The following is a 25,666-nucleotide window of genomic DNA, read 5'->3' as shown; positions in this document are numbered from 1 at the left end:
TACAATGATGGTTGGTGTTTGTTTAGTCTCAGTCCTCAGAAGAATAATTCATTCTGCTGCTCATATAAATCATGCTCTTACCTAGTTTCTGGTCATAATGATGCTAACACCTCATACACCATCCACTGATGCTATCGTCATTACCCTATAATAGACTGAGCAGAAATCTGTGCTTCCATTTCATTTCCTAAAAGGTCTAACTGTAGCCTGCTCGCCCTTATTTTCAGATTCTTCATTTTCTCTAACATTCTACTTAGCCTTATTCGTCTTCCTCCTCATAACCTGCTCCTTGGTAGATTCCACCGGAGGTCTCCAGAATTCTTTGTGTAGGAAGAGGTCATCATAAAATGGTTCAAATGGCTCTGAGCACTATGGAACTTAACATCTTAGGTCATCAGTCCCCTAGAACTTAGAACTACTTAAACCTAACTAACCTAAGGACATCACACACATCCATGCCCGAGGCAGGATTCGAACCTGCGACCGTAGCAGCCCCGCGGTTCCGGACTGCAGCGCTAGAACCGCACGGCCACCGCGACCGGCAGGTCATCTTAAAATTACTTTCTGAAGACAGCATATCCTGTGGATACACCTACTGCGTCTTTAATGCGGTGGATTCCATTGACTTAGCACCCTCATGCCGTTGATCATTACTGACTCTTTCGCTATTAAGGCGCTTCCCGTCCCGTGGGAAAGGGTCTACCCTAAACCTCTACCCGCTGCTCAGCCCATTCCTTATAGCAGAAGTGTTAGACATTGTTGATTTCACACGTACAGGTTTCTTGAAACATAATCCCGCCGATAAGTGATTTGGCATCACTGATCACTGATCGTTGCAGATTCACCTCACCGGACAAAATATAGTGACTGACAAAGGAAATTAAGCACCCGGAGGGCATGGTCGGATGCCAACGTAACTTTGTGCATGTACACACCATCGACGCGTGTATAAATTATTAGAGCTGCATTTCTCGGCGACAGGCAGAACGACCACCAGAAAGCATTAGTGTTATTCAAGGCAGGGTGTACAAGGGGCATAAACAGCGTCAGATGCTGAATGATGACAGCGAAGGATACAGAGATGCAGCACACTCGTATGAGAGAACGTCATCAGCACATATCACAGTTTAAAATGTGTGTTATTGCGTATCTCCATTACGCCGGCCCGTCGAATGGTGCAATATCCAGATTTGTGGGCCATTTGGAGGTGACAGTGGCCAGACGTTTGCTTGCATGGGGAAGTGAGGGCAGGCATATTCGTCGTCAATGTTGCAGTCGACCACGTCTGACTTCCTTGATGGAGTATCGCCGTATAGTGCAGCAGGCACGTCGCAACACTTCCACATCTGCACCTGCCATCGGACAGTAAGGTCAAATGGTTCAAATGGCTCTGAGCACTATGGGACTTAACATCTGAAGTCATCAGTCCCCTAGAACTTAGAACTACTTAAACCTAACTAACCTAAGGACATCACACACATCCACGCCCGAGGCAGGATTCGAACCTGCGACTGTAGCAGCAGCGCGGTTCCAGACTGAAGCGCCTAGAACCGCTCGGCCACACCGGCCGGCGGAGAGTAAGTAATGGACCTGCTGTAACATTGTGTTTCATCTGTAGGAGACTAAAAGTAGTCGGGGTAAGGAATTACCGTCCGTGCGTAGACGGCCGTTAACACCATGAAACAAACGGCTGCCCCTGAAGAGGTGCATGGCCTGGTAGCAAGGATTGCTGATGAATATCCTCACATTGTATTCAGTGGTGAATCGTGGTTGTGCGCTACTTTGGATGACCGTCGCCAGCTTCTTGGCGTGAAGGGCCTTGGGATATGACCTTATATCACGGGTCAATGTGATTGCTCAACGGTACATCATGCGTCCTCATGTGACAATATCGTGGTGCCATTGTTTCAACAGGACAATCCTCGTCCACATACGGAACGTGTCGATGAAATTTCTGCATGGTTTTGAGACGGTGTGTGGGCAGTAAGATCACTAGATCTTTCCCCGACAGAACGAATATGGGATCAATTCGGGTGACAACTCTGTCCCAGCGCCAGTACCCAAGAAGTCAAAGACTACAGCCCGATTAAAATTACTTGATAGTTGACACTTCACGGGCTAGTGCTGGTTTCCTCAATCAGAGCGCTCAACGTCACTCCCTAACTGTTCACCGTTGCCAAACTGTCACAACAAATGGTAAGTTCACCTTGTCTGGCTTTCTTTCATTTTGAATTTCTATCCAGAATCCTGGATTTGGCCCTTTAATATCGAGCTTCATCTCACATGATAGATAACCACAAAACAACACACACACACACACACACACACACACACACACACACACACACACACACACACACACATACACAACGATCCTAACGATATAAACACATATATCATCCACAGCACTAACCAAATGCTACTGGATCCCGTACTAGACGCGATTCAGCGTCACATATTTAGTTATTATAACACAGAGATCGGCTTACATTAGAAAAGTTTCTCATGAGATTAAGTGAAGGCAACCTTTTAAAGGCATTCGTTGCTACTGCATTGTCAAAATACGCATCGTAGAGTTGTAGAGCAAAGCTTAGCGCATCAGCCTGTCGTGCTGGAGATCGAAGGTTCGAAACTCGCGAAACACAGCGATTTTTTTTATTTCTAAGTCTAATCAGAATACTTTCATTATTATTTTTATTCAATTAATTAATTTAAATGAATTTCTTAATTTCGAAAACTTAACTTCTAAGGTCATCAGTCCCCTAGAACTTTGAACTAATTAAACCTAACTAACCTAAGGACATCACACACATCCATGCCCGAGGCAGCATTCGAACCTGCGACCGTAGCGGTCGCGCGGATCCAGACTGTAGCGCCTCGAACCGCTCGGCCACCCCGGCGGGCTGATCCTGCCTCGGGCATGGATGTGTGTGATGTCCTTAGGTTAGTTAGGTTTAAGTAGTTCTAAGTTCTATGGGACTGATGACTTCAGATGTTAAGTCCCTTAGTGCTCAGAGCCAAAACACGTTATCACACCATAAAGCAAGCAATAAATTAATAAAATGTGGGTTGGACACTTCAGTGATGAGAGCTCTTCCTCAAATTATGAGTAATTTCGATCACTACCCCCTTTATGCAGCTCGCAAAAACAACACTAAAATATCCTACGGAATACAATCATTCGTCCCACCGTAATTTGCAATGAAGGTGATTGTATGGCAAGACAGAAAGAATACGACCGAATGAGACGTATTAATTTTCACTGAGAACATTTATTCTTAAATTGGCGTAATGAAAATAAAAAGGGGGAACTTAATAATTCAGTAGCTGGTTGATGCCTGAACATTAAACAATATACAAAAACACGTTAAGATAAAACCACTTCCTTCATTGTGATCAGTTGTATGGGGAGTTAAAGGAGAGAAAAAGGAACGTATAGACTCATGCACTCAGACCTGATTCACACATGAGGATAAAGTTCGGAGAGAAATTAATCATGACCATAAGCATGCAATTACGGCAAAGAGATTTATAGCGACTGATCAACGGGAACAAGTGGTAGATACGGGAACTTCCGTCCACAATACAGATGATGAAACACGTGGGTGAATAAATTACTCATCGAGCAAAATTTTGTTGAAACAGATAAAAATTACGGAAAAAAGAATATACAACTACGAAAGTTAGATTAAATCATGAGGGAACTGCGAACTGATCAACGAGACCAGGAAAGCAGAATGTCCCACGAGTTCATGCAAAACGTGGTCCCCACAGACAAAAGAAGTTACTAAAAACCAACAAATTTATGAAAATATAGGTTTTCAAATAGCACGTTAGATACTGATCATTTAATCTAATTATAATTACACACTGAGAGAAATTCGAGCTGAGGGCTCACTAAACGAAGAACACGTAGAAATAGATGGAACAAAGCACACGCTGAAATCCGTACATCTAATCACACATGAAGCTGAGTAGGAAACGACACAAATTAGAACAGAGAGAAACACCGCGAACGAAGACAACTATTCTCACACCACACAAGATAAAGGTCACCCTAACTTGACCTAATGATCACTTGGTGCCGAACATTCCACGCCACAATGTTCCAAAGGAACAGAGCAAAGCCAGATTACCGAATAAATCGAAACTCTTAACATTAGAGATGGATTATACTTTAAACTGAACTCGTTCTGGACAAGGACATAAAACGCTTCAGTTACGATGAGGAACTTACGCATCCACAACGACATTACAGTAGCAAGACCACCTTAAGAACTACGAACAGGACTTATCAGCAGCCAGCAGCAGAGTGCTTATCTAGCGATAGCGACCACACAGTGGCCCAGGTGAAACGGAAATACCAGAGGTGTTTCTTCCGCCACCAACGTAACAGACGAACAAGACACGGACAGTGGGGATAGACGTCTTTGTGCACCGATTTAAAAGGAACACTAAAGTGATTATGCTGTACCCTCAGCAGACGGAGAGCATCTAGAGCGCCACCTGCCTTATAAACCCGAAAAAATACATTTACTCTCTCATCCTTTCATACAAAACGCAAAGTAAAGGAGGGGAAACGATAATAAAGGATACCATTATAGAAATACTGGTGTGGATTACACAGGATGGGGCAAAGAATTACATAGCACTTAAAATTTCTGATTCAGAACGCATCTAAACGTCACATCTTACTGGATTTACATCAGTTCTACTGCTCATTCTTTCTGGACGAGTTCGAAGACGTACACCGCGGATAAGCGGTGTAGAAAATGAGACGAGAACTAGTTAAAATAGGTGAAATGTCTTATGAAACGATTCTATAGAGACGTTTCAACTATTCATGTAGTACATAATATACCCTGATTCTGTCTCGGTAATAAATGAGATTTAGCAGTGTATTAAGAAACCATGCAAAAAATTTTAATCTCTTAAATAAACGTCGCTGCCAGAGATAGTGGTTTAAATACGAATAAAAAGTTTGTTTTAGCTAGTTTATTTTAAATTTTGTTAACGAAAACTGCAGATACGAGTCAAAAGTTTGCTTTAACTAGTTTCTCGGTTAACCTGCCGCCTCAAACTCATGCCATAAATGTGGGAGCGTCGCCAGTTTCATGAAAGTCAGACCTATTACCTGACGACGATGACGGAGGCAATCATCGGAAGTTTGAGATCTTATGTGAACTTCACGCTGCAAGTTAACCGAGAGCTTTTTATGCAAGGATTTCCCCTGAAAGACTCTGTAGTATAATGTTGGTTATATTTTTCTGCTGCTGAGGTTAGAGATGGTCAGTTAATGCTGCTTACTACTACACCAGGTATTTGAGATCGCTGCCACAACACAAAGTACTACATCTTTCGTGGTCGCCGTTAACGACAGCAGCGCAATAATTGGGTTTATCCTCGTCATAAATTTTTTCCACATTTTCTGTTGCTGAGGATTGGAGTGATTCAGTTCGAACGTCCCCGCCTCCTCGTGCTGCTATAAGCAGACACAGCTTGCCATCCAATCAAGAACTGTGTTCGGCGACGTTCCTGACAACTGACACTAGGAGTAGAGTGAGACAATCTATATACAGAAGGGTCCAAAAAATGTATGCATTGTTCAAAAGTCCATAACTTGCAAACTAATTGACGGAGTTGCCTCATTTTTGGTGACCTTTAGCTTAAAGTCCAGCTTAAAGATATCACTGTAGGTGTTCGAAATGGTCACCATTAACATCTACACACAAACGATGCCGCCGAACTGCAGCACTAACTACTGACTGCAACGTGTTCAGTTGGATATTTGCACATGAATGTACGATGGATTCTCGAAGTTCACCCAATGTGCGTGGCTTTTGTCGATAAACGACGTCCTTTAGTGTTCCTCACAGGTAAAAGCCCAGAGGAGTTAGGTGTGGGGAACGTGGTGGATACTCCACAGCACCTCTACGTGGTAGATTTTCGGCGAGATACGCCCTAACACGATTTTGGCAGTGGGCTGGGGCACCATCTTGTTGAAAGTAAACTCTTCCGTCTCCATACAAGTCTCGGATGGCAGGTAAAACGGATTTCTGAAGCTTCTGAAGGTACACCTCACTGGTAACCGTGCCGTCAAAGACGAAGGGCCCAATCAAGCCCCGGTAATACAACCCACACCACACATTTACTCCTGGCAAATTCACGGCTTTGTTTACATGGACGATCGGATTTGCGGCGGCCCAGTAGATGCAATTGTGGCCATTTACTGTACCATTGAGTTTGACCTGTGCCTCACCAGACCACACAGTCACCTCTGCAAACCCTTCATCGTTGCGCACCATGTTAGTAAACCACTCGCAGTACTCCATTCTACGATCTGGGTCGTCCTCGTTCATTGCGTGTAGGAATCGTGAGATGTAGCACTTCCTCTTTGTTGTCTTCAAAACACTAAAAGGCGTCGTTTATCGACAAAAGCCACGCACATTGGATGAACTTCGAGAATCCAACGTACATTCATGTGCAAATATCCAAATGAACACGTTGCAGTCAGTGGTTCGTGCTGCAGTTTAGTGGCATCGTTTGTGTGTGGATGTTAATGGTGACCATTTCGAACACCTATAGCGATATCTTTAAGTTGGACTTTAAGCTACACTTTCACCAAAAATGAGACAACTCCGTCAATTAGTTTCCAAGTTATGGACTTTTAAACAGTGTATACATTTTTTTTGACCCCTCTGTATATAAAAGGCAACGTCCTGACTAACTACCTCATCATCGCCCAACCCAAACCGCTAAAGGACAGAAACGTGGGATTTTTAGGTGTTGATCTCATACCGTAGGCGTCGTTCAAGAAGGGATCTTTCTCAATTCCACCCGTAAGGGGGGAAAAGAGGATACGTCGCTACGAAGACAGTTTTGAAGCTAGACCAACAAAAATTGGTATCTGGTTTCTCAGTCAGAGACAAAAAAACACGTGATTCAGTATTTTCGGAAATTTAATCCCTGTGGGGGTGCAATAGTGGACGAAGATTTTTGAAAGTAAATCATTATTAAAGAACTACTAAAGTATTTTAAGATACATCAACCAAAACTCGTATATGATATCTCATTTACGAATAAAAAATACGTGGTTTATTGGTTTTGGAAATTCAACCCCTAAGCTGTTGAAACAGAGGATGAAACTTTTTATGAGATATTTCATTGTTAAAGCATTTTTAAAGCTAAATCCATGAAAATTGGTATTTGGCTTCTTTTTTAGAAATAAAAAGGTGTTTCACACTCTTTGGAAAATCAATTCCGAAGGGGGCCAAAATAGGGGATGAAAAGTTTTATGGAATTATTTCATTATGAAAGAGCTTTCAGAGCTAAATTTATGAAAATTTCTATTTATCTTCTCTGTTAGAAATAAAAAAATACGCGTTTCACCTCTTTTGCTAACTCAACTCCGAAGGGGATGAACTTTTTAAAGAAAGCATTTCGTTATATTAAAAAAAATTAAGAGTAAATGTACTTTTCAGTTAGATATAAAGAAATACGTATTAGAGGTGGAAAAAGTTTCTATGGGAATATCAGCACGAGAACGCAAAAGGCTTGATTAACAAAAACCATTCGGAAACAATCATGTTTCTATGGCCTTAATTAGCGAGAAAAATTTTGGAAGGTGTTGCAATTTGTGAACACAATAAAAATTCGATAAAAAAATACAAAAATCTGTGCACACAACAGAGCCTACGCGAGTGAAGCAGTGGGGGCTAACCTAGTAGTTCATAAAATCAGAATGTGTCACCGGCCCATCGCTCTGTAACACAAGTTGGTCCATATAAGAACATTACGTAAACGTAGAACAATAAAGACGTTTTCTCGTAACTTCTTTTATCTTTGTTTTCTGCTACCATAAAACTAACGTTCTGACCATCTCCACCTCTCCCCTTGCACATCACATCCAGGAAAGTCGTCGGTCGCAAAAATGTGCGCCTTTTACGATCTATGACAATATAACCCATTATGCGGTGACTCCGTATCACTAGAAGTCGCTCTAACAGTTTCGTATTCCATTTATATTCTCTCCAGTAGATCCGGAGATGACATTCAGTTCCACACATTGCATTTCATCACTGGATAAAATAAAAGACAAATGATCACGACAATTTCGCAGTGCTTTCTTTCATTCTTTATTCACGTATTTATTCAAGACTATTTGGTATAACGTGACGTTTGTCCACAGGGTCACGGATTTCGCCATATCCCTGGGAACGCTGTCGTCCGCTCAGAACGCCGAAGGAGCCGTCACGGTGACGTCAAACCACGCCATCGTCCACCCCGACTACTGGTCCGACGGCAGCACCACCGACAACGACGTCGCGGTCGTCCACCTTTCCGAGATGGTCATGCCAAACGGTAAGGCTCACAACTTGCGTTACAGCTGTCAACAATTAGGCACTAATTTGTTTCTTTTGAACTACTCGCACAGCGCTTATTTTTTCATTGGCCCAGACTCGGATAATATTTGCGGGTTGTTTTATTGATGTAATAAGCTGGCTAAGCTACTAGGGTTACTGAAAATGATGATACAGCTGCTTATAGCTTGAAAGTGTTGTTAATAAAATTCTCTATTTAATCTTGACTGAACTGCATGTGACTGCTTTAGTCTTTAATAAAACTTGCATCTGACTGCGTATTTAACTGAACTGAACTTTATCTGACTGCATGAAAATATTGTTGGAAAATTAATACTCAAAATACACATCTGACTGCATGACAGTTTAGTGGTAAAAATAAATGAAAGTCACCAACCTGCATCTGATTGCGTCTGTGGACTTAGCTCGTGCACTCCTTCCCGTTTAGCCGATAATAAAACATATATTCAACTCAGCCGTAGTGCAATGGCATAAAATTGTCATTATAGATAACTTTACTCATTTTGGCCCTGTTTGTTACTTAATAAAAATTCTGTCCTAAGTAAGTGGCTCGAAACAGCATATTCAGACACTCCGGGATGATGATGGCATTGAAACGGAGGATGACACGCGTAAAGCTGAAATACTAAACACCTTTTTCCAAAGCTGTTTCACAGAGGAAGACCGCACTGCAGTTCCTTCTCTAGATCCTCGCACAAACGAAAAATTGGCTGACACCGAAATAAGTGTCCAAGGAATAGAAAAGCAACTGAAATCACTCAACAGAGGAAAGTCCACTGGATCTGACGGGATACTAATTCGATTCTACACAGAGTACACGACAGAACTTGCCCCCCTTCTAACAGCCGTGTACCGCAAGTCTATAGAGGAACGGAAGGTTCCAAATGATTGGAAAAGAGCACAGGTAGTCCCAGTCTTCAAGAAGGGTCGTAGAGCAGATGCGCAAAACTGTAGGCCTATATCTTTGCCATCGATCTGTTGTAGAATTTTAGAACATGTTTTTTGCTCGCGTATCATGTCATTTCTGGAAACCCAGAATCTACTCTGTAGGAATCAACATGGATTCCGGAAACAGCGATCGTGTGAGACCCAATTCGCTTTATTTGTTCATGAGACCCAGAAAATATTAGATACAGGCTCCCAGGTAGATGCCATTTTCCTTGACTTCCGGAAGGCGTTCGATACAGTTCCGCACTGTCGCCTGATAAACTAAGTAAGAGCCTACGGAATATCAGACCAGCTGTGTGGCTGGACTGAAGAGTTTTTAGCAAACAGAACACAGCATGTTGTTATCAATGGAGAGACGTCTACAGACGTTAAGGTAACCTCTGGCGTGCCACAGGGGAGTGTTATGGGACCATTGCTTTTCATAATATATGTAAATGATCTAGTACATAGCGTCGGAAGTTCCATGCGGCTTTTCGCGGATGATGCTGTAGTATACAGAGAAGTTGCAGCATTAGAAAATTGTAGCGAAATGCAGGAAGATCTGCAGCGGATAGGCACTTGGTGCAGGGAGTGACAACTGACCCTTAACATAGACAAATGTAATGTATTGCGAATACATAGAAAGAAGGATCCTTTATTGTATGATTATATGATAGCGGAACAAACACTGGTAGCAGTTACTTCTGTAAAAAGGAACGATTTGAAGTGGATTGATCATACAAAATTAAATGTTGGTAAGGCGGGTACCAGGTTGAGATTCATTGGGAGAGTCCTTAGAAAATATAGTCCATCAACAAAGGAGGTGGCTTACAAAACACTCGTTCGACCTATACTTGAGTATTGCTCATTAGTGTGGGATCCGTACCATATCGGATTGACGGAGGAGATAGAGAAGATCCAAAGAAGAGCGGCGCGTTTCCTCACAGGGTTATTTGGTAACCGTGATAGCGTTACGGAGATGTTTAGCAAACTCAGGTGGCAGACTCTGCAAGAGAGGCGCTCTGCATCGCGGTGTAGCTTGCTCGCCAGGTTTCGAAAGGGTGCGTTTCTGGATGAGGTATCGAATATAGTGCTTCCCCCTACTTATACCTCCCGAGGAGATCACGAATGTAAAATTAGAGAGATTAGAGCGCTCACGGAGGCTTTCAAACAGTCGTTCTTCCCGCGAACCATACGCGACTGGAACAGAAAAGGGAGGTAATGACAGTGGCACGTAAAGTGCCCTCCGCCACACACCGTTGGGTGGCTTGCGGAGTATAAATGTAGATGTAGATGAATAATTTGCCAACTGTGCAATGGCATATAGATTATTTTACTCTGATAAATGAAATTATTAGCTTTACTCATGGGAACTTTAATGTACCTTTTGGTTCAATGCAAGCACAGGATGCGGAGAACGACGTAAGTTGTGAGATGAAACTCTAATTTTATCTAAAAAATATTTATTCTTCAAACTTTTAAGGCACATGTGAAAAACTAAAAAAAAACTTCTATAGCATGGATTTACGAGAAAGTTTCACAAAACGCTTATTGCATCAACAATGGGATTTCTATCTAGCTTTTAGACATTATTTAACCATAGAAAACCTATTTTATTAATTATTCTTTCTAGTTTCCCCAGGTATATGCCGAGTTTCGCTCAATATATAGCTTATTATGTGAGTAGCGCCAATTCTTACTTTGATGCTGTCACGACCCGGCTGCCTCCTGCAGGCATCTAGCTCCGACTCGAAACACGTCTGCTGTCTCTGTGCATCTCCTCACCACTACTCAAACTTTTACCGCGTGCACCTAGCTCTGTTAGCTGTCAAAGATCTTACTACTCGAAGATGTACTACTCGTCCAACCTTGTGGTTGGGAACTATCGACATTTTTCACTGGCTCTATCCTGATCGAATCTCAGCACATATCTTTCAAGCTTTAAGAATACTTATTTTGTCAGCGTCTTGTAATGACTGTATGACAAACTATAATGCAGCAGACCTAAGCTGTGTAAGTGCTATGCTCGAAAAGTAAGTCTTAAGTGGACGTGTCGGTTCAGCATCCTCTTTTCAAGTCATGCTGTGGAACCCCGTCAGGTCTTTTAGCTGGTTTACGAGGTATAGTATTTGTTCATTTCCTGACCACCAAAAGGGAACGAATTCTAAGTTTTCTATATAGCAAAATGGCTCAAATGGCTCTAAGCACTATGGGACTTAACATCTGAGGTCAGCAGTCCCCTAGACTTAGAACTACTTAAACCTAACTAACCTAAGGACATCACACACATCCATGCCCGAGGCAGGATTCGAACCTGCGGCCGTAGCAGCCGTGTGGTTCCGGACTGAAGCGCCTAGAACGGCTCGTCCACTGCGGTCGGCTCTATATAGCAAATAGTACATGAATATCTTATTTCCCTCCATTGAACGATGTCCGATCCTCTACTTCGCTTTCAAATAAACTAAGATGCATTCATTATCCAAACTATTCATCAATGAACAAATGAATGAAGCCGAAAATTTTATTTCCGAGGAAGTTGCATACTGTGAAGAAACTGTCTGACTTTGGTACGATCAGAATAGCTACCTTTTACATCGATAGGTTAAATTTCCTTCGAGTGGGTAGAGCATTTCGCTTGAATTAGCTTGTTAAATGTAAAAATTTCGAGTTTCACAATAGCTATCATCAAAGTGATTGATTAACAGTCAGGGATACCCTTAAGACACCCAGCCACTAAATCTGTTATATGAAAAATATACACGGGTACGTATACGATAATGTAGCTTTGACTGTTTGAGAGAAAATTGAACTAAATTTTGTACATATTGTCATTATGTTATTGTTTTTTTTCAATTTTTTTGTCAAATAATTTGATCAGGACGTTGCTGGACCTATTGGAACACAGGCTATCTTATGAGGAACATTTTCTCCACTGTACTTTACTTCTTAGTAATTAGATAAAGAAATCTGTGTACCCGTTCTTTAATATCAGTCTTAGAACTCTCCCAAAATTTTTTAAAGTTTGTGATGTACAACAACATTTATTTCGCAAAAATTAGACAGTAATGTACGTTGAAAAATTTTGTACCACAGGAGGTTGTGTTCTAGCACATAAAAAGTATTTAGCGAAGTTCACCTTGTTATCGGCAATAGTTCAGGAGAAAATATTCCTTATGTAATGGAAAATTAAATTTGCGGGAAATGCAGAAAAAATATTTTATTAGTATTTATGCCAGAAATTAGTATCTTAATGTTGGCCATAACATATGGCCTTTTAGGTCTTCACGTAACTCTTTTCTTCTAGCCTGATCCTTCTGACGTGCCCTTTTGCCAATATCTTTCACTGAGATTTCAAAACTAGCAATTCGCACATCATCAATCTTCAATACCTTTTCAGTGAAGCAACCTGCATCGAATCCTAGTCTCGTAAGTGTTCCGACTCTTCCAGTGCTGCCATGACTGACCACCAGAGAAGCATCATATGAGGAAATTTTAACAACAGTAGACGAACGAAATGTTGCTTTTCGGCATTTCTTATAAATGAGAATATTGTGTCTTGTGTTCCACAATGTGTGCGTTTCTTTAATAAATCGTAAGTAATCGCATCACAGGCTTCTACAATCTGCAGATTTCTTCTCTGATGACAGGAAACAACAAAATATCGCAAACAAGACAGACTCGATTAGAAAAGGGGGCGTGGCACTACGCTTTGGTTGAAACCAGATGGTTTTTACATCATACGTAGCACGAAATAAAATCTGAAGACTGGAGACAATATTTCTAATGTACTGCAGAAATATCTGCTTGCAAAAAAAAAAAAAAAAAAAAAAAAAAAAAAAAAAAACAGATATTCAGCGTTCTTGACCAATTTTAGATACATCCCCCCCCCCCCCCCCCCCGTAACGAATACGGATAGCTGTGGCTGCTACAGCATCATCTCCCAGTGACAACCGTAACTGAGCAGGCTAAGTGTTGTGGAGGTAACAAGCATTAGTGTGGAGAGAACTTCTCACTACCGCTCACACTTAATTGTCAAGATTTCTTTTTTTTTTTTTTTTTTTCCTTCACCATTGCAACTATGTGACACTCTTCTTCCAAACAAAAACGAAATATAGTTGTGTGTTTGTTTACTTGCAGACGTAATAAACGTCATTCGGCTGCCGTCTGCATCTCAGGTGAACGACACGTTCGCCGGCCTGACGGCGGTGCTCAGCGGCTGGGGAAAGCTGTCCGACGGTGAGTGATCGACTGGCTGCACGTTTCCGTGGTAAACAGCTGCCCTTACCTTAGCCGAAGCAATCTGACCTTTGACGACAGCAAATCATACGTAAACGTAGCAGCCATCTAGCAACGGTAACTACTAAAATGTGTCTTACTTTCGTCTCTCTGTTGTGCAGAAAGCGACTCAGTGAGCCCCACGCTGCAGTTCACTGAACTGACCATCATCGAGAACTCCGAGTGCGAGGCGGCTTTTCCGGGCGCCATAAGCAACGACCACATCTGCACCAAGGGGGCTACCAACGAGAGTCCTTGCAATGTAAGTAAGAGTTCATTTTTGCTTCTTGTTTTTACATAATTCGAAAATCTGGGAGCCGTTTACCTGCTCGTTTAGAGCAGAGCAACATCGCTAGCTTGAGAGACAAAGAGGTGAGCCTCAACCGAATCAAATCCGCACGCCGGATCAACGACGCTTCGGTTGCCGTAAATATTTTAACCTCACAGTGTAAACAGCACAAAGTGATGTGACGACTTAAAACGGAGGGATTCAAGTGTGAAGCATTCTGGGAGCCACCCACCATGCACAGTTCTATAGGTGCGCCACTTTACACAGTTGCGACTAGTCTGACATTACTTGTGATTCAAAATTTGTAACGCTTACTGATCACACAAGACTGTCAACCAAGGATCCAAACACAACGATTCACATAAATCATCTGGTTGATGGTACTTACAGCGGCATTAGATGATACTGTAGTCTACAGGAAAGTAGTACCACACGAAAGTGGTGAAAAAATCAATGAGGATTTGCAGAAAATAAATGCGTGATGTAATTATTGGCAGTTATCTCTGAATATTAGTAAGTGTAACCTACTGCGTATAACAAGGCGAACATCCCCATTGATGTACGAGTACAAAATAAATGCCCAGTCTTTGGAAGCGGTAACATCCGTCAATTATCTGAGTGTGACTATTCGAAATGATTTCAAATGGAATGATCAGATTACATAAGTAACGGGCAAGGTGAACTCTAGATTGCCGTTTATTGGTAGAATCCTGAAGCGATGCAGCCCTTCAACAAAGTAAACTGCTTACAATACGTTAGTTCGTCCAGTCTTAGAGTATTGTTCGTTTGTATGAGACACTTACTAGTTGGGTCTGATTCAAGAGATTGATAAGGTCCAAAGAAAAGCGCCAAGATTCGTGACTGGTACATTTAGCCGTCGCGACAGCGTTACAAACCTCTTAGAAAGTTTGAAGTGGGGAACACTTGCAGATAGATGACGTGCTGAACGGAAGGGGCTGCTCACTAAATTCCGAAATCCGATCTTCGCCGAGGATGTAGAGCATATATTATTACCACCAACTTTCAAATCGCGCAATGATCACCATTCAAAGAAAAGGGAAATTAGAGCTCGTATTGAGACGTTCAGGCAGTCGTTTTTCCCTCGCGCGACCGCGATCCGCGAGTGGAACAGAGGGGGGAGGGGGGGGGGGGGGGGGGAAATATGGCTTTGGCGCGAATTGTGCCCTCGGCCACGCATCGCTTGGTGGCTAGCGGAGTATATATGTAGATGTAGAACTTTAGCAAGTACTCTTCAGACGATAGCTGAAGACGCCTACAAATTATTCACAGCTAACAGTTAGTCTTAATCTCAAGTCTCATATTATGCAATTTCAGAAAAGCAAGAATGACCTTTGGCATCAGAAGCAGACTTTAATGGTAATACACAACGTGAAGCACTAAACAAACATCCTCGAGATTCAGCCTTGACGTACACTAATCAAAAACCTCAGTTCAGCATGTTTTACCCTGAGAAGCATCTGTCATTGTGTTTTCCTAAAGACAAGAATGTTGGCTTATAATGATTTTATCATGATTTGTTGTTCTATAAAATTACCTTCTGACGCAGTGCATCTAAAGCAAGTAAAGTGTTTATTCACCAGAAACGAGCAGTAAGACTGCTGTGTACAGCCGACCACACATCATACAGAAACATCTTTTAGGTTCTATCAGCTCTTATTCACTTCAAAATATACCTACTCATTAACGTTTTTTGTTCGTAACGCCAACAAAAAATGTTTCAACTTAACTGCGAGCTTCTATTTACTGTCATCTATACAATCATCAAACACAAAAACGATTGTAATATAGTCTCTGCTTTTTTTGTTTTTGTTTTTTTTCAGAATGGGATAATGTTCTCTAGCATAAAGCTATTCAACAAGCTCTAATTTAGTATATATAAAAAACTGGGAATCCCAACCAATTCAAAAGAAAATCAGAGACATACCTCATTAGCAATTCTTTCTACAAATAACCTGAGTATCTAGAGTCAAGGAGTGAAACTATCTTCTAGCTACATGGCAAGTAACAGTGTTCCTTGCATAGTTGCGACAGTAACATTTAAACAGGACTAGCATTTGTAGATGTAAGTAAAAAAAATCAGATGTAAGCAAGTAAATATTAAGCTATCCTCAGGAGATAAATAGTAGCTATGTCCGCAGCTCGTGGTCGTGCGGTAGCGTTCTCGCTTCCCACGCCCGGGTTCCCGGGTTCAATTCCCGGCGGGGTCAGGGATTTTCTCTGCCTCGTGATGACTGGGTGTTGTGTGATGTCCTTATGTTAGGTTGGTTTAAGTAGTTCTAAGTTCTAGGGGACTGATGACCATAGATGTTAAGTCCCATAGTGCTCAGAGCCCTAGTAGCTATGTAGTACAAGTGACGAAGCAGCATCTCTTTCCAAAACGTTCTCTAATTTTCTCTCTAATTTATTTGATGAAGCCCCACTGGCGTAAGCATGAATAGTAATAGTTCATTGTTAATACAGTTAACAGATTCTAGTTTCTATGTCTTGATTGTCTTTTGTTAACCCTCGCAATACCAAGTGCGAGGGGAGGGTATTTTATGCCCACTTATTGTAAACTATTCAATTCCGCTATATTTTAAAATTTTGAAAAAAATATTTATTGTTTTTAATGAATTCTTCTACCAGATTTTTGAGTCAGCTTAACTCAGTAGCAGTAGATGTCACTTTTCCCAATGACTTGTCACATTCAACATTTCCAGTTTCAGGACCACATTTTCAGATCTGCATCCCTTTCAAATTATGTTTTGAGTAAAATTGAACAATATTTAACGAATTTTGCATTTTTATAATATTTTATAGGGGCGTTAACTAACTCACATTATTGAAAGTGCTTTCATATTGTTAATAGTGTGCTGAAATATATTTCATGTTCTGGACCCTACTTACGCACCAGTATGTCTTTAAAAAATATGTTGTTAATATAAGTCAACAACAACCACCGAATTTTGCTATAGAAAATGCGTTGGTATTGCTAGGGTTAATGCAAACCTTGACTCCTTCTACATACTTGAAGGTTTTCCTTTCAGATAGGGAATCCAGAACACGGTGAACGAATCAATCTTCTTCACTGACTATTCTGGTTGTGGTTTGCAAGTGGTTTCTCACACAGTTTATGTGAATGCTTGTCGACTTTCCAATGCTCAGCTCAGGAATACAACATACAAACAGTTAAAATAACAATTTTTCGTGATTTGCAGGTAAATTGCATGCACGACTTCGTCCCATTGCATTAAAGTGATGAAGTACCAGCCCCCAGTCTGGAGTGTAAATGTCAGAATCAGGATGAGAAATCTCTCATCAGGTTTAACTCTGTAATGAATGCGGAAACTAAAGGCGGCCTAGAACAGGTTGGATACCAGGTCCGCATTTGTGGAACTGCATCGAAACACGACGAGGAACAAGTCAATCACTTCAAGCTACGGTATCTTCTCCTTTACTTAACTTGTGCCGAACTATTGATCATTGTATTTAAAGTGAAACAACTACTCTAATATGGATTTCTAAGCAACATCAACGTCTTGTGAGATTCGTCGAAAAGCTAAAAGCGTCATGTTATGTTACGAAATGCCAGAGGAAAGAAGGTTTAGCTGCTGCATTGCGGCGGGGGGGGGGGGGGGGGGGGGGGGGAAGTGTGAGGGGGGGAGGGGCTATTCGGAAACTAAGGAACGACCGGTCACGATATCGAAATCACTCTGGAAATCGGATGAAGATTTGCAGAGATGTTTTGGGCAGTGTCTCTAGTGGGAGGACATAGAAGCAATTCAGAGGCGGGCTGCTAGATTTGTTAGTGGTAGGTTTGATCATAACGCGAGTGTTACGGAAATGCTTCAGGAACTCGGGTGGGAGTCTATAGAGGAAAGGAGGCGTTCTTTTCGTGAATCGCTACTGAGGAAATTTAGAGAACCAGCATTTGAGGCTGACTGCAGTACAATTTTACTGTCGCCAACCTATATTTCGTTGAAAGACCACAAAGATAAGATGAGAGAGATTAGGGTTCGTACAGAGGCATATAGGCAGTCATTTTTCCCTCGTTCTCTTTGGGAGTGGAACAGGGAGAGAAGATGTTAGTTGTGTTACGAGGTACCCTCCGCCACGCATCGTATGGTGGATTGCGGAGTATGTATGTAGATGTAGATGTAGTATGCCTGCACATAGCGTTACATCGCTGTTCTCAGTTCTGAGCGCACAGTAAGCGCGAAAAGGAGCCTAGAAAATATTGTCTCCCGCCAAGTATTGGTGCCTACCGGGAGATATCACCCGATTTCGTGCAGCCCCACCTAATGTAACTGTCATGCGGTTCCTTCTTCATGACATTTGTTGGCCGCACACTGCAGCAGCAATGAGGATCCTCCTGCAGCATTTTTGATGGTTAGTGTTTGATCACCCACCATTCAGCCCGTACGCGGCTCCCTCTGACTTTCATCTCTAGATAATGAGCTGCAGTCCCAGCATAGAAAATTGTCGGAAAGTAAGGGCGGCTGCGTTCTATGACGAGGGTACTGGAAAGTTCGTTCAACGCTACGACAGATATGTAAGTCGGAGCGACGACTATGTAGATCAGTAACTGGAAGATGTAGCTACCTGTTGCAAACAAAACACTTTTGATATTCATAGTGGCTTCCATTCCGCGACAGATCGGACTTACGTTCCGAGTAGCCCCCGTATTACTACAGTACGCTACGTTTTTGTCTGGTCGTTGCCACTCGGCTCACGCCGACCGCGTCCCGTGCGCAGGGCGACAGCGGCGGCCCGCTGGTGATCCAGGAGGCTGACGGCCAGTGGACGGAGGTGGGCGTGGTGTCGTTCGTGTCGGACGACGGCTGCTCGCTGGGCTTCCCGGCGGGCTACGCGCGCGTCACCACCTACCTCGACTGGATCAACGAGAACGCCATCCACGACGGCCTCCGGCAGTGAGTCTGTCTGCGGGCGGGAGGGCGCGCAGCGCACTATTTCTCATTCCTAGAACGCCGCGACGCTCCCTGTTAACCGTAGAATGTACACTGATGATTTAAACAAGCAATCAATAAAGATGCATATAAGTTGCATAAAGCAATCAGTTGTATACCATTACCAACACCCACAGTATGCAATTACATCACAAACTATAACTAGACCTTCGCATGTGAAGAAATAAACAGTATTAAAATTCTACAATAATATTTATGTTTTGTTGTAAACCGACTTTCAGCTTTCTAGGCTACTGTCAAACAAATTAAGACAGTCCTCACAACAGAGCTTCTAGCTGTACAAACACCGCTATTAACAAAGGTACGTGACATTTAAGCATTATACGTCTGTACCAAAACCTCAAAATTCGAATGCTTGAGTTTCACACTAGTGCAAAACAATAAATATCATGTAATGAAATACCGTATGTTTTAGATTCTAAACATATGAGTATAAATCCCTAAACCTCACGTCTGGCAGACCTAACCGTATTGAACTACACAAGTTATACAGATATTTCTTAAAAAGTCCAATACCTAAACGAACTGAAACTGAAATATATAAAAGAAGTTATGAACCCATAAACTTCATATTACATTCTACTCGAAGATTAAGGAATATAAGTATAAATGGGCAAACAGAGTGTCAAGTGAGTACAGGTACAGACTACTATGCATGTGGAAGAAATCCAGAGGATGGGGAATGTAACAACCTCTGAAAGAAGAGGCGGAGGTAATGGACAATGCAATGCTAGGAGTGAGAGACGACCAATCTTAACTGGCTGTTGCTACTGTAGGAGTGGTAAATAAAAACAACGGTATTACATCATAAGGAATTAAGTGCAAATGGTTCAAATGGCTCTAAGCACCATGGGACTTAACATTTGAGAACTACTTAAACCTAACTAACCTAAGGACATCACACACATTCATGGCAGAGGCAGGATTCGAACCTGCGACCGTAGCAGCAGCGCGGGTCCGGACTGAAGCGCCTAGAACCGCTCGACCACAGCGGCCGGCAAGAATTAAGTCAGGATACTGTAACAGGACGGCTAAGTATGTTCCAACACACTTCGTTTTGACATCCCACAACGTCAAAAGCCACTGCCTCTTATCAATGACATGACCACAGTGACGTCATGAGCAACGCCCTCTTTCTCCATGGCATCACCAAGATGACATATGCCAGAAGATTTAAAAATTAAAGATGACAGTTGGCGGGAAATTTAATAATTAAATAAAATTTAGAATACTAAAAGTTGGCAGATAGCTGTAAATTCATACTATGTCAGAGTAAGACAGCAGTATTCGATTACTTATCGAAACCTCCCTCATCTCTTTCTCTCTCTCTCTCTCTCTCTCTCTGCATCTCTCTCTCTCTCTCTCTCTCTCTCTCTCTCTCTCTCTCTCACACACACACACACACACACACACACACCACACACACACACACACACACACACACACACACACACACACACACACATGCACACACACACACACACACTCTAAAACACACATGCTCAGGTTGAAACAGAAATAGTGGGACAAGGAAGCCCCACTCTCCACTGTTACCAAATTTATTCAATATGGCGGACCCAAGATAGCGGCGATAAATGTGGCAACGGCGCACTAACGTCATGGTGCGAAGTTCAGATTTAGTGAATTGGGCTACCTCCACTAATCTAAACCCTTCCCCCTCCCCCTGCCCTCAGTCAGAAAATGGCAGGCAGTTCAAACTTTGGTGGACTTGGTCTACCTCCACTAACCTAAGTCATCCGACCGCCACCTTTTCCTTGGAATTGGCGGGAAATGGAGCAGTGTTTGCAGGGCTGCTGGAAAGGATGGCTGTAAGTCTTTATTTTGCATGCAGTGTTTATTATTTAAAAAACTGGGGCAGTAGCTCCATTCAGTGTGTTCACCATTAGGTCTGGAGTCAAACTGACCTAGTACACAATACTGCCACCTAAGGGCGCTGTCATCACTTCCGTGACATAATCCAAGATGGCGTTCGGGGATTGGGGGGAATGGCAGGAAAAAGACTCAGCCTGTGCTGGACTGCTGGAGACAGATAGGAGAGTACTTTTTTTATTTTGGAACAATTTATTTAGGGATTGAATTCATGTAGTTTATTTATTACATAAATAAAAAATGCTCGCCCTGCTGTCCTCAGGGTCACTCTGCATAGCTAACAGGCATACAAACTACTCATAAATTATCGAAATAATGCAGTACACTGATGTACAGACATGCAAACACCTGGTAAATTGTCAAAAAATAATACATGTAAAAGGCTCTGCAAACACACTCACAATGCTTAAACAGCCGAAAGATGCTTCCAAACTAACAGAGTATCAGAGCGTCCAGTGTACACACTCGCCGACGCCACCGTGAGCCACCACTCGACAGACAAATGGAGGGGTATGACCGATGCTCTCAGGCTGCTACTGCATACATTCAGTAGATGAATCTTGCGCCTCTTTTTGGTATACAGTTAGAATTCTTCGAGTGTTATGCTGACATCACATGTCTATAAATAAGAGACAAGTCACCTTGTGGAAGTGACATGTTTACCATTGTTGGCACGATGCCTCTCTGCCTGCTGTCCAGCAAACACCTAATTGCTGAGCAACTCACCCTCGCAGATGCAGCTAAAATGCTGTACTGATGACACAGGTCACGCTATAGAAATCTGTTACAATGCTTCCCAGAATAGAACAGGGTGCATTGTTCCTATCGATCCTAACTGGATATGTGAGATGCACATGTTTACTGTGACTGACGTTTACCTGCAAGTCCAGCGTCAAGCGAGAGATGTCTGCATACCGGCTTACCTGTGCAGGTGCAGTTAAATTGTTCTCAATGTTACACTGACATCACATGTCCATGTAAATAAAAGCCAAGTATACCTTTCTGAAGTAGTAAAGTGCTGCAGAAACAGTTAACAGTTGCTTTTGTAGGAGCTTTCGTGATGTCTCAGCTTGTCTCTATGGAAATTCTTGTCCTAACAGGAGCTGTTTACGAAAATAGCACAGAATAACATCGATTGCTGTCTTCCTCATGGTCGTAACGAGGCACCCTGTATGTAACGTGTTATCCTTCCTGGAAATCGCCACATCCTGCTTTCAACATGTCTCAAAACAATAAACATTCTCTCCGCTATGTAGAGGTTCCTACACCCCAGCACAAAGGATGTCTTGCAAATGACTGCAGCATCCTGAATGTGTGTTACTGAATTTACCCACCAAATTACTGATGCTGCCAGTGTGGTCCCACTATCCAAATTTTTTCTTTCTATCTGCAATTGAGACTCTCAACAGCAAAAACTATTTTGTACAGATCGTCATATTGAACTGACAGTTAAATGCTGCATAACTGGCCTACAAATCTTCAAATACAGGATGCGACTTGCCCAGTTATGCTGCACTGCCACTGAGAAAGGAAGTTTGAATATTAGGGTGTGAAACCGATCTCCAACCCAGCAATATATCGCCATATACCGTGCCGATGTAGTAAACATCCAATTCGTATCCTGCGCCATACAAAATCACCCCTTTTGCATCATTCATATAGCTATCGACTGCCAAACACTCGTACATATACTGTGAAGACAGACAGCATAAGCACATGCACTGTAGGTATACTCCTCGCTGCACTAGATATTTCCCACGAGGTTGGGCGGTCATCCACCTCAGCCGACGGTCACTATTCATCTGCTCCCGATGCATGACCAGAGAGCCTCTAAGTGCACCTAAATCACTTTCAGGACTGTTGTACAAAGTTGGGGTCGGTTCCCCTCGGCACAAAGGCGTTACGGTTTCTGGCCCAACCTGCCTGCTTGCTTGCTTGCTTTCCACACCCATCTCCACATTTTGGTATTACATGAACATATGTAATTTCACATGGTTTGCCAGAATATTATGCCATTTTCCGCGATACAGTCGCACATATACCGTGAAGACTGCTGTACAAAGGCAGAGTCAGTACCCATCGGCACAAAGGCATCACCGTTTGTGGTCCTGACCTGCTTGCTTGCTTGATTTCAGCACCAATCACCAGACTCTGAGATTACAAGAACACGTGTATTTTCACATGGTTTGCGTGAATATTAAACATTTACGTGATACTTCACATTCCAAGCACATAGCAACATCGCTTGGTACAGCAGTATCGCTCACACAACGTAATTCCAAAAATATAGACTGGAAATTATTTCTCTAGAAACTCGAAACTTTAGCGAGGTGGAGCATGCTGTAAACCACTGAGTAAGTAGAAACATATTCCATCTGTGAAGACCTATACGTGAAAACTCAAAAAAATAGAGGAAAATGTTATCACCACTTATGAGTACTGATGTCGGTGATGTTCAAATAGTTCAAATGGCTCTGCGCACTATGGGACTTAATTGCTGAGGTCATCAGTCACCTAGAACTTAGAACTACTTAAACCTAACTAACCTAAGGACATCACACACAACCATGCCCGAGGCAGGATTCGAACCTGCAACCATAGCGGTCGCGCGGTTCCAGACTGTGGCGACTACAACCGCTCGGCCACCTCGGCCGGCTGTCGGTGATGTAACATATTCTAAATCATCCCTATAACTTACAACGTCAACTAAGGTGTTTCTCAAGTCTAGAGGTCCAAGAAACGTGTCTTCCACCTGTCTTTCACTAGTTAGATGCACAAACCACAATCGAAGTCCTCTGAACTAAATAGAGACAGGAAATTTGAAGAAGCAGTCAATCAAACAATTTACATAGGAGGGAATAATGATTCGGCACAAAAACGTGTCATATTGAAGACTCTCAAATTTCAACAAGATCCCGAAAGCTGTCTGGCACACACTATGTATTACTTCGCTATTCAGCCGTCTAGAGGACGCCATGGTTAACTCAGCTATATTCCAGCCTCCCAACAGGCCTCACTGTTCGCACAGCTCCTACAGTTAGCCGGAAACGTGAATCATTCCAGCCACAGGGCGCCGTCAACGTGCCACGCACCCCTAGACAGAATTAACCAAGGAAACCAGTCACATACAAATTTGATTGCTATACTTACAATTGCATGTTACCACCGCGGTCTCAATTGGACGACATTCGACAATGAACGAAGTATCGGAAATACACCCTGCTGACAGCTGTGGCCCTGGAAAAAGAATTATCTGTACCATTCTTACGACTTGACATACTTCTCCCTTTGCTATTACAGTATTCCAAGTCAAATCCATATCTCCCTTACGACTGGACACAGTCATTTACTTTGCACATGTCGGAACACACACACACATACTTTATGAACCTGATATTCATGGCGAACTATCACGCACCCCCGACTATTAAGTATAATACTTTGCCAATAACTGATTGCTGGTGATACGAAATAATACTGATCAGCGATGGGTGGACATGTCTCATAAGTCTTTCTTGCGAGTGGTGCCACTTTGACTTAGAAAAAGATATCTAAAAGTCTTACAAACCGCCAGGAAATTGGAACGTCGTAGCTCTGCCAACAGTGTATGATGTGTAATGTCAGCGAAAAATGGAGCCTGCTCCACTAACTTTATCTCATAGAGAAATCGATAAGATTTTTACTGCATCTCTCTCCTCCCATACATCGAAAACAAATACCATCTGCATGCACGCATCGAGCGCATGTGACGAACCTATTAAATATACAGGTATTGATCCATTGCACAGACCAGTGTAAAGTTGCATCGCCTGTACTGTAGGAGGACGCCCATACCCTACAAACTATACCGTAAATCGCAAGAGACTCTCCCTGTGAACCTCTGTCATGGTTTGAAACATTGTTTTTTTCTGCTGTAACAGGCTTTGTACACAACCATACAATTTGTTTTTCTGACCTGACTTTGAGGTCTGTGTCAGGTTGCAAACTGACATTAACACGTTCTCATTCATTACTTCTCACAGAAAACTAAACGTCACACAGTGTAAATCATCTTGTTACTGTTGCTACGGCGGCTGGAGTGGCCATACAGTTGTAGGCGCTACAGTCTGTAACTGCGTGACTGCTAAGGTCACAGGTTCGAATCCTGCCTCGGGCATGAATGTGTGTGATGTCCTTAGGTTAGTTAGGTTTAAGTAGTTCTAAGTTCTAGGGGATTGATGACCTCAGATGTTAAGTCCCATAGTGCTCAGAGCCATTTGAACCATTTGAACTGCTGCTACCATACACACCACACAAACTGGATGATTTTAAATAAAAGATAGTTACAACATAAGGAAACTGGAAAAGTTTGGTGGCATTGTGGTGCGTTTCCGAACTGCTGTCCGAAGGTGACTGACAACCTCTACATTTAAACCCATCTGTCACAGTGATGGAATAGCTGATTGCTCTGTTTTTCTATTCAACTGATTCCTCATATCGCAGTCATGTATGCTATGGCTGCTTCAGTGCTAGCCAGCCACAGAAGGTGTTGCCCCTCCACAAAAACTCTTTCTCTGTGTCAAACGACACTGTTATACAAAATGATGTTGCTATGTGCTTGATATCGAGAAGTATTGCGTCAAAAGTATAACATTCAGGCAAACCATGTGAAAATGCATGTGTTCTTGTAATCACATAGTCTGGTGGTTGGGGTAGAAAACAAGCAAGCAAGCAGGTTGGGACCAGAAACGGTGATGCCTTTGTGCCGATGGGTACCGACCAAGCCTTTGTACAGCAGTCTTCATGGTATATGTGTGAGTGTATCGCGAAAATGGCGTGATATTCTGGCAAACCGTATGAAAGTATATATGTTCTTGTAATCCCAAAGTGTGGAGATTGGTGTAGAAAGCAAGCAAGCAGGTTGGGCCAGAAACCAT

Source organism: Schistocerca serialis, chromosome 2, assembly GCF_023864345.2.
Source record: "Schistocerca serialis cubense isolate TAMUIC-IGC-003099 chromosome 2, iqSchSeri2.2, whole genome shotgun sequence".
In the NCBI taxonomy this organism is placed as follows: Eukaryota; Metazoa; Arthropoda; class Insecta; order Orthoptera; family Acrididae; genus Schistocerca; species Schistocerca serialis.
Note: the sequence above shows the minus strand (reverse complement) of the source record.